We start from the raw sequence: 10,598 nt of genomic DNA on the forward strand, positions 1-10,598 counted from the left end.
TAGAGCCTTAGAAAACTCTCTCTTCTGAACCTCACTCACTTTTTGTTCTCACCCTCTCTAAGCTTCGAAAGATGCCCCTATTAATGCTTCTGAATCTTGGAAACAACAACAAAAATAGCAAACAAAATCCTTGTGCTTCCTCCAGTACTGTGTCTCCCGAATCCCATGTTTCGTCTTTATTTAATCTCTAATCTCAGAAATATTTCTTTTCTCGAAATTTCTGCCATCTCTTTTCACTTGCTTCTCTTCAGTCAGTGTGACTAGTTCCACTTACAGCCCTTGGGGACAAAATGAAACTACATTTCTGAAGCCTTAAAACCTAACCAAGACTCTTTCTTTAAAAAAAAAAAAAATGATTTGCCCTGGCTGGTGTAGCTCAGTGGGTTGGGCACTGGCCTGTGAACCAGAGGGTCGCTGGTTCGATTCCCAGTCAGGGCACATGCCTGGGTTGCAGGCCAAGTCCCCCAGTGGGGGCCATGGGAGAGGCAACCACACACTGATGTTTCTCTCCCACTCTTTCTCCCTCCCTTCCTCTCTCTCAAAATAAATTTTAAAAAATGATTGTATTTGATTGTATTTATTTATTTATTTTTAGAGCAAAGGAAAGGGAAGGAGTAAGAGAGGGATTAAAACATCAATGTGTGGTTGCCTCTTGCGTGACCCCCACTGGGGACCTGGCCCTCAACCCAGATATGTGCCCTGATTGGGAATCGAACTGGCGACTCTTTGGTTTACAGGACCAGAACTCTTTCTAATTATCTTTACTATTTATTAAGTATTTATTATGTTTCGGGCACCATCTGAAGTGCTTTTCATATTTTAAGTGAGTGTGTCTCACTTAAAATTTATAACAATCCTATGAGATAGCTATTTTATACTTCAGAAAACAGTCTTGGAAATGAATAACTTATCTAAGGTCATCCAGCTGGCATGTGGTGAATTGGAATTCAAACCCTGGTCTATTTCATTCTACAGCCCACTCCCATCACGCTGCCTGTACATTGGCCCAGACTAGAACACTGTATCCTCTTAACTTTGTGACATACAATTTCCCTTGATCTACGATTCCAAAATGCAGTAGACAGAATAATGATTCTCCAAATGATATCCATATCCCAAACCTAGAACTTGTGACTATGTCACCTAAGTGGCAAAAAGAGCCTTTGCAAATGTGATTAAGTTAAGGATCTTGAGCTGGGGAGATTATCCTAGATTATCCTGACAAGCTCAATATAATCACAAGGGTCCTTATAAAGTGGAAGAGGGAAGCGGAAGGGTCAAACCAGGACGTGTGACAATGGAAGCGGAAGTCAAAGAAGAAGAGAGAGATTTCAAGATGCTTGTTTTGGTTTTGAAGGTGGATCAAATGAGCCTCAGATCAATGCATGAAAGTAGCCTCAAGAAGCTGAAAAGGGCAAGGAAACATTCTCCCCCAGAGCCTTTAGGAAAAAAAAAACAGCCCTGCCAACAAGTTAATTTTTGGATTACTGACCTCCAGAACTGTAAGATATTAAATCTGTATTGTTTTAAGCCAGTAAATGTGTGGTAGTTTAGCACATTAACGCTTAAGAACGTTAGGTACTGTGGGAGATTAAACATGGCCACCCATTCTTTGCAGCTGCTCCAGGTAAGTGGTGAGACGATTTTTCTAGTTCTTGACTCTGACTAGCCACGTGACTTGCTTTGACCAATGGAAACTGACAGAATTGATTTGTATTCTGAGTTTAGCCCTCAGACCGTAGCTTCCCTCTCATGCTATTAAATGCTGCCACCACGTGGACAAATCTGAACTAGCTTGGTGGAGAATCCTCAGCCAACTGCTCTGTGAGACCAGAGAGGCCACCCAGCACAGCTGTGCGGCCCCAGCACGTAAGCAGGCACAGGCAGATCCCAAGCAAAGCCAGCAGAAGAACCGAATTAAGAACCGTGAACAAATCAGATGATTGTTTTAAGCCACTGAGTTTTGGGATGCTGCAGTAAATAAATGATACTAGTACTTTGGAAAAATATCAATTCCTACCTACCCTCTCTCCCCTCCAACCCCACCAGATCTAATGATTAAGAATTTCTTGGTAAGGGGTCCTGCTGGTGTTTCTGTTGTGGCTGCTGTTCACCCACCAGGCTTGGAACTCACCAGGGTAGACCCTGGAGACCAAGTCCCACTGGACCTTGGAAACGCACTAAACCTGTTTTCTCCCCCCTCATTCAAGGATATTATCTTTTCATTGCTTTTAGTGAGAGAGAAGGGAGAGAAACCTCAATGCAAGAGGAGCACCAATCAGTCACCTCCTATGGGCCGTATGCCCCTGGACCAAGCGTCAAACCTGCAAGCTAGGTACATGTAAATGTACCTGACTGTGAATCAAACTGCAAACTTTTGGTTACAGGATGACACTTCAGCCAACTGAGCCACACTGGCCAGGGCTACGCCTATTTTATTCATGGCACTTGGGCCAAGGAAATCAATTCTCTGTTACTTATGTACAGGTCAGGACTTTCTCTATTGCAAATATTTTAAAAATGTAACTGCTCAAATAAAATGTATCATAAACATTTAAAAAATTGTAAGCACTGGGGCTAAATTCAGGTATGGCCTGAATTTAAATTAGGCCCTGTTCTCTCTCCATTTCTTGGTTCTATGCTTCTTCATACTGACTTCATTGTCAGACTTCTTCTGTTCAAACAACATGATCAGTTCAGCAGAAAAGCTCTCTCAGTAGTTTCCATTTTGTCTCACTATGCCATTGGCTTTGATTGGGTCTACTCTTGAACCAAACCTGTGTCCCGGAAAGTGCAATGCTCTGATGGGTCAGGCCTGGGCCACCTGGAGCCAACAGCAGGGTCATCTGCAGGACATTGGACAGAAAGTTAGGGAGATGCTGATTCTCCAGAGAAAATTGCTCCTGTGGGGTCCAGAAAGGGGATAAATAGATGTTGGGCAGTGAAACCAGCTGACATTTACTATAGCTATGGACATTGGAGAGTAACTGTTCGTGTCACCTAAGTCCTGATGCACATCAGGCTCACCTGGCTACTGGAAATCTTTCACCTCCTCAAACCTCAAATGTCTGGACACCAGGCCTTGAAATGCATCTCACCATATCAGCTGAATTAATGGATAGAAAAGGGCCTCAAAGACGCCCCCCATGCACTGCTGAGCAATTTGTGAAGTGCTTCCCACCCGTGGTCATGTAAGTGCAGAGACTGAGGGCCCTGTCAATACGTCTCACAGCTGTGACCCTCTAATTTTATGCACCTCTTTGTTTTATCATAAAAGCCATGTTAAAGGATGTTCCAGTCAAGCATTTTTCCCAGAAAGCTAACCCATTAGGGGAGTTAAAATTAACTGGAGTGTACAAAGATGGAGAATAATGTTCTTATTCGAATTGCTCATGGGGAGACACCGTCTGTGCTTGGAATAAACACTTGGATGAGCACCTTGTGAGGACAGCAGAGGCACAAGCTCAAACTCCCAAGAGACACCAGGGACACCAGCAATGTCTAAACTGCCGTGGAAGGAGGATGGGCCCGTCTGTCTGCAGGGCTCCAGGGGCTTTCTTTTCTCCCCTTCCCGCTGCCTAGCTCAGCCCCTCCTCAGAACAAAGAAGCAAATATCTGGGTGTGCAGGAACTCCAAGTGTTTCAACTTGCCCTGAGTATAATGACATGTGCAGGGGTCTGCCTCACTGTTTGAGACAGAGACCTTGTCTTATTAGATGGCGAGTGGATTACGTACAAATTCGTAGTTATGAAATAGTCACATGGACGTAAAGTACAGCACAGGGAATAGTCAATAATATTGTAATAACTACGTATGGTGCCAGGTGGGTAATTGAAATATCAGGGGGGATGCTTTGCAAAGTATATGATTGTCTAAACACTATGCTGTACACCTGAAATAAATATGAAATATTGAATGTAAACTGTAAGTGAAAAATAAAACAATAATTCTCATATTCTCCATGTCAAGCACAGTACCCAGCACAGTACCCATCTTCTCTGTGAAGGTGTTGATGTCACCAGAATTTTAGAAACTGCCCACCGATCAGTGGAAATCTCAGTCTTACTATCCACTACTCTCCTCAAAATTGTATTACTTGTGGGCCATCCAGACCCAGAGGTTTTCACTTCTGTGTGCTTGCTTGCTGTTTAAGACAAAATCTGCTCTTGCCCCTTGAAGCCTAGAAACATAGTCCTTCTAGGCCGAGGGCCCTCGAGGAACCAGAGAGAATAGGAAGCATGGATTCATTGGGCCTGGAAAGTGGCCTCTGTCCTTCTGGCTTCCAGAGCCCTGACTCCGCTCTCTCCCCTGAACCACCAACATGTGCTGCTCTTCTAGCTCCAGACAGCTACTGAATTGGGAAATCAGTTTTCAATAAGGAGAAACCACCCCTTTAAAAAGCCACACTTACATATCTGGTTATGCTCCTTTACCAAAATGCGCATGAAGTTTGAGAAAGGCACACTGAAGTAAAAGCAACAGGTCCTCACACGGAGCGTGCCCAGAAATGTCACGGCCCGGGGAACTGAAGACTGATGGAAAGGAAACTTGCTTTTATAATATCGACCTCTAGAAGAGGAGATTGTTTTCATTTTCCCTTAGGATTTGATAACTGGTAGACCAGACACTTCATACTCTCATATAGTCCTTGATTAAACAAATAGCTTTATCTGTAGAAAGACCCGTACTTCCTAGGAGACATCATATACATCAATGAGATCCAAACCATAGTTTTAGCTTCCTGTCCTCCAGATGTGTACGCCAAAGCTAGACAATTTCATCAAGTGTCTTTTTATTGACAAGGCCCTTTGCTAGGTGCCTAGAAGGTTCTAGATCTTCAGCTCCACACCATGATCCCATGGATGCTCCTTCTTTCTCCTTTGTTTTTTAAAGAATATTTTATTGCTTATGCTATTAGAGTTGTCTCCGTTTCCACCCTCCTTACCCCTTCCACTCAGCCCCACACTCCCTTAGGCAATCCCCACACTTTTGTCCATGTGCCTGGGTCATACATGTTTTCTGTCCAATTCTTTCACCTTCTTACAACCAACCCTCCCCTCTCCTCACCCCTCTTACAGCTATCGGTCTGTTCCATGTGTCTATGCCTCTGATTCTATTTTGCTCATTATTTTGTTCATTAGATTCCACATAAAAGTGACATTATATGGTATTTGTCTTTCATGGACTGGCTTATTTCACTTAACATAATGTTCTCCAGGTTCATCCATGCCATTTCAAAAGGTTAGAGTTCCTTCTTCTTCTTCTTCTTCTTCTTTTTTTTTTACACCAGTGAGCAGTGTTCCACTGTGTAAATAAATCTTCCACAGCTTTTTTTTATCCATTCACTCATCTGCCAATAGGCACTTAGACCGTTCCCAGATCTTGGCTATTATAAGTAACGGTGCTATGAACATAGGGGTGCCTATCTTCTTTTAAATTGGTGTTTCAGGATTCTTAGAACATAGTCCCAGAAATGGAATTGCTGGATCAAAAGGCAGTTCCATTTTTAGTTTTCTGAGGAGACTCCATACTGTTTCCCACAGCGGCTGTACCAGTCTGCATTCCCACCAACAGTGCATGAGGGTCCCCTTTTCTCCACATCCTCTCCTCTGTTTTTCAGTCACCAAGGGTCAGTCTTCTTGGCTCAGAGTCATCAAATTTATACCTATGACAGGAATTTAACAGTTCCCACCCACTTTTCCTAAATAGTTTCTTCTCTGGCTCCACCCACCTTCCCTGGACCGCACCTCCCAGGTCATCAACATATTTCACTATGGGGCCAAACTGTACATAGGGCATTAGTATGTCCTGTGTAAAATTGGAGACACATTGATGCCAAAAAAAGGACTCATTTTTTCTCTGAAATTAAAATTTAGGTGGGTATCTTGTATTTTTGTTTTCTAAACCTGGAAACCCTAGGTGTAGAGAATAAAATCTTCATCTGAAATACTTTGAATTAGACTTGAAATCTGGCTTTACAAAATTACCCTAAGTAACTCCCCTCCCCCACCTTCTCTCCCAAACACAAACTCTCACACACACTCAAATGCAGATAATCTTATTCCCTAAATCCTTTTTTAATTTTTGAATTTTTTTTTATTTACTAATGTTTTTACATGGATTGGTTGCCTCCGGGAGGTACCTGGACAGGCAATTGAACCCACATTCTAAGGCACGTGCCCCGACTCCAAAGCAAACTCACAGCCATTCAGCTATGGGACAACACTCCAACCAACTGAACTGCACTGGCCAGGGCTATTCACTAAATTTTAAAAGTAAATTTTACACCCCCAAAGTGCACAGATCTTGAATGTATATGTTGATGAGTTTTGACAAATGTGTATCCCTGTGAACACACACCCTAATCAAGATATAAACTATTTCTCCAGCCCCTTTGTGCCCCTTTCCTGTTGACTCTCTCACCCCAGAGGCATCACCACCAATTAGTGCGATTTGTACTTGAGCTTCACACAAGTGGTACAGTGAGCACCCTCTAGTCTCTGGCTTCTTTCTCTCAGCATGATGCTTTCAAGATTCGCCCATGTAGTTGCGCATCTCAGCAGTTTGTTCTTTTTTTTAATTGTTTTATTGTTGCTCTATTACAGTTGTCCTGGTTTTTCCCCCTTTGCCATCCTCCACCCAGCCCACCCCCAATAGTTTATCCTGTTTAGGAGTAGGAGTCCGCTGAGTAGACAGACCATGATTTGTTTATCCAGTTACCTGTCAATGAACATTTGGGCTGTTCCTACTTTGGGGCTACTGTGTTTAAGATTCCTACGAACACTGTGTACAGACCTTTTGTGAGCACATGTTTTTATTTCACTTGTATTAGATTTCTAGGGCTGCTGTAACTAGTTGCCACAACTGGATGGCTGAAACCAACAGACATTTATTCTCTCTCAGTTTAGGAGGCCAGAAGTCTGGAAAGGGTCAGCATGGCTGGTTTCTTCCAGAGCCTTTGGGGGAGAATCTGTTGACGTCTCTCTTCTAGCTCCTGGTGGTTGCCAGGAGTCCTTCGTGTCTCTAGGCTTGTGGCCACATCACTCCAGAGTCTTGTCATCACATGTCAGTAGTCACATGGAGCCCAAAGGACAGTGGAGTGGAAGGTGGGTAGAGAAGCAGGGAACTAGGGCCACCTGATTAGCTGTGCCAGCTCTTGCCTCAACTCTAAATTTACCTGCTCTCTGCTGGCTGGGCCTGCCAACCTTAGGCTGGACTGAGGTCACTGAGCTGGCACTGTAAACAAAGGGAGCAGACACCAACACTTGCAGCCAGGAAGCTGCTGTGCCGGCCTTCTTCCCACAGTTTACCCACTCTGTACATCCACCTCTTTAGGAGATTTGCATCCTCCAACCCTCATACTCCCAGAATCTAGAAACTCTTGCTTTCAAGTCCTCTAGAAAGGAAATATTAAACAAAAGCCAGCCTATTTGGGGTTGGCTTTGCTGTAGACAGCACAATTCTAGAGGAATGATGACATTCAGAAAAATGTTCACAGCACCAGTCCCTGCTTGTCCCCTGGGCCTCTTTTATTTTGTCCTCTGTTGTGTGATCTGTGCAACTCTACGTAGGTGTCATCACAGGACCAAAAAGTGCAATGAGCATCACTTAAAAGGGAGTATTTCTCTTAGGCTCAGGCGGCATTTGAAATCCTGACTTTGAGGTTTAGGAAGCACCTCTATTCCGCCCCAGAGCTTTTCGTCTTGACTCTGCTGGTCCCCGGCCTGGCCTTCCCTCGAAACTCATGTCCAACTGCAGGGCTTCCAGCCCCCTCAGGCATCCTTGCACTTTACCTTTCCCTTCACCCTGCCACAGGATCAGGTCAGGAGCTCAAAGATCCGTGGGAGCGTTGGCTATCTTTTAAGGCAGGTTTCCTTTATTCATAGAGTTTTCCTAAAGTCCACTAGGTTCTGAGAGTCTCCAGTGACAGGTTTCTATCACAGATTGTGGAGAACATCTTCACCTCAAATCAGTCCTTCCAGATCTATCCCAGGCAAGGGAAAAACGAACTCTCTGAGCTGTGGAAGGTTTTACTTCTGACAGCTGTATGATCTTCCCCTGCCCCATTGCTAGTGTCCGAGGACTCCCACTGGCCTCACCTGGGGTCCTCCAGACCTGTTAGCCTTTGAGGGTGTGAGCTGGGGGAGGCCGTGAAGAAGAAAGGGGATTTTAAAAACCCAGCAGAATATGTAGTTCAGGCAGTCCCCCAAAGGAGAGAAAGGACAGGAGGGCATCGCACTCACAAAGAAAGTCTTCCTGCTCCTGAAGCAGTGTTGGGCAAGTGAGGCAGGCCAGCTGGGAAGCCTCTGCCGGCCACCAACCTGGCCAGGGAGAGCAAGCAACAGAGCAGTGCTAAGCTGGCTGGGATGGTGCTCTGCGTTCTATGAGTTGAGCTTGTTGTTTGGTTTTGCAACAGCAAGGCCTTCATGTGTAGAAACTGGAGGGGAGGCCCTCTGTATTGTGGTTTCCGTAGGACCTCCCCAGTCATAAAAAAGCCACAGAGTCACAGCTTTCCTGGCAAAGGTTTTTTTTCTGATTAAAGCTCCTCCCTTCTCTAGACCTCTCCAACTGTGCATTAATTAAACATCTTAGGCTTTTAAATTTTCAATTTTCGTGGTGATGTAAAGTAGAGGATACAGAATCTGATCAGTAACATTGTAATAACTGTGTATGGTGCCAGGTGGGTACTACACTTATCGATCACTTTGTAAGTTATTTAAATGCCTAACTACTATGCTGTACACCTGAAACCAATACAATATTGAATATCAACTGTAATTGAAAGGGAAAAAATTAAAACAAAATTTTCATTTTTGTTTTGTAAGCAAAAGAACTAGTGGAGGATGATACCTGGGAGAAGAGTTGGACTGCATACTGTCACAGTGACATGAACAAATTGGCTCATTTCAGGATGCACTGGGACTGAGAAATGCTCGAGGTCCTATATTAGTTCATTGCTGCATAACAAACCATCCCCAAGTTTAACAGCTTAAAACAATAATTACTATATCTCATGGTTTTTCTGACCAGGTATTCAGACAGGCAATAGTGAAATAGCTAGTCTCTGCTCCCTGATAGCTAGAGCCTCTGCTGGAAGACTTAAAAATTGTGGGGTATGGCAACTTGCTCAGGGTTGGAGGTGGGCCCCCCAAGTGTGGCCTGGTTGGGGTGCAAAGGGACAGGCCTCTCGGACTTTGGTCTTGTGACTGCAGTGCTTCAGAATAAAAGCCTGGTCGGTCAAAAGTGCAGGGGAAGCTGGAGGTGGGGCTGGTCCCTCTGCTGTATGAAGGACTCCTCCAATAAGGGTGGTGGACAGACATTGTGAGGTCCTAACCTTTGGACGGTCAGTGTGGAATTCTCCTTTGTGCAACTATATCATCTCATAAAGCAATTAGGATTTTTTTTTTCTTAGAGGATAGACACTCTGCTCTGAAGTTTTCATATGCAAATTTTGATTTAGTAAGAGCCAGGTGTTTAACTCTTTGCCTCCAGGGCACACAGCAGCCCCTCCCAGGGAAATCCCAACCTTCACCCCTGTCTGAGATTGATTTTTCTTTTACTAATATTTACTATTTATTGGAAACTTGCAAAGCACTGTGCAACATCTCACACGTTGTCTCAGTTGTTTTTCATGGAAGCCCCATGAGGTGTCCACACGCCACAGAGAATACAAGAGTTTCAGGAAGAATGAGCTATTGGTGGATGATCACAATGCTAGCAGAGGCCAAACCATCATTTGATTCTAGTCATCTCAGAGTTTTTCAATAAGCAACTCCAGTTAATAAACTCCTAAGCAACATAACTGCTTTGGAAACAAAAGCCCCAAATAATGCCTGAATCCAAAAGGTACATACAAATGGTTAAAAATATTCTAAATGAGACATTTAAAGATCATCTGTAGTTTTTTTTATCTCACGAGGGGCAAATCTGGGACAAGAGTGGATTCCCTGTTGTTGTTATTATCACCCTATGTACATTAAAAACCAGGGAGCAGAAAGTCTTGGAGAAAATCCTAGCTGACACCTTTAGTGTGTAATAAAATGTAAAGATTCAATAAACAAAAGCCTTTAAAAAAAATATTCAATAGGCCTGCAAGTTTACTAAAACAAGAGTTCAGCCCTGGCTGGTGTAGCTCAGTAGATTGAGCAGCCGCTTGTGAAACAAAGGATGGCAGTTCCATTCCCAGTCAGGGCACATGCCTGGGTTGTAGGCCAGTTCCCAGCAGGGGACACACCAGAGGCAACCACACATTGGTATATTTCTCTCCCTCCCTCCTTCCTTTTCCCTCTAAAGATAAATAAAATATTTAAAAAAATAAAAGTTCGATCAATTCTGCCAAACTGAACTAAATTGAAGGGAACGGTAGCTGCGAGGACTAAGCACGCTTCAACGCCGATGGAATGCAAATCAACGCCCTAGCTGTTGGCAGCCGCAGGTCTCTACCCACCAAGAGGCTCCAGCCGCTGGCGCAAGCGCAGAACCGGATAGTGGGGGGCACCCCCCCCATGGGGGAGGGGCGCTCAGGAGTCGCCCCGCCTTTCCCGGGCCTCGCCGGGCTCTGCCTCTGTTCCCAGCCCTGCCACTAGGGGTGGCCGCGG

This window comes from Artibeus jamaicensis, unplaced genomic scaffold (assembly GCF_021234435.1).
Source record: "Artibeus jamaicensis isolate MK-2021 breed Jamaican fruit bat unplaced genomic scaffold, CSHL_Jam_final contig_475, whole genome shotgun sequence".
Taxonomy (NCBI): domain Eukaryota; kingdom Metazoa; phylum Chordata; class Mammalia; order Chiroptera; family Phyllostomidae; genus Artibeus; species Artibeus jamaicensis.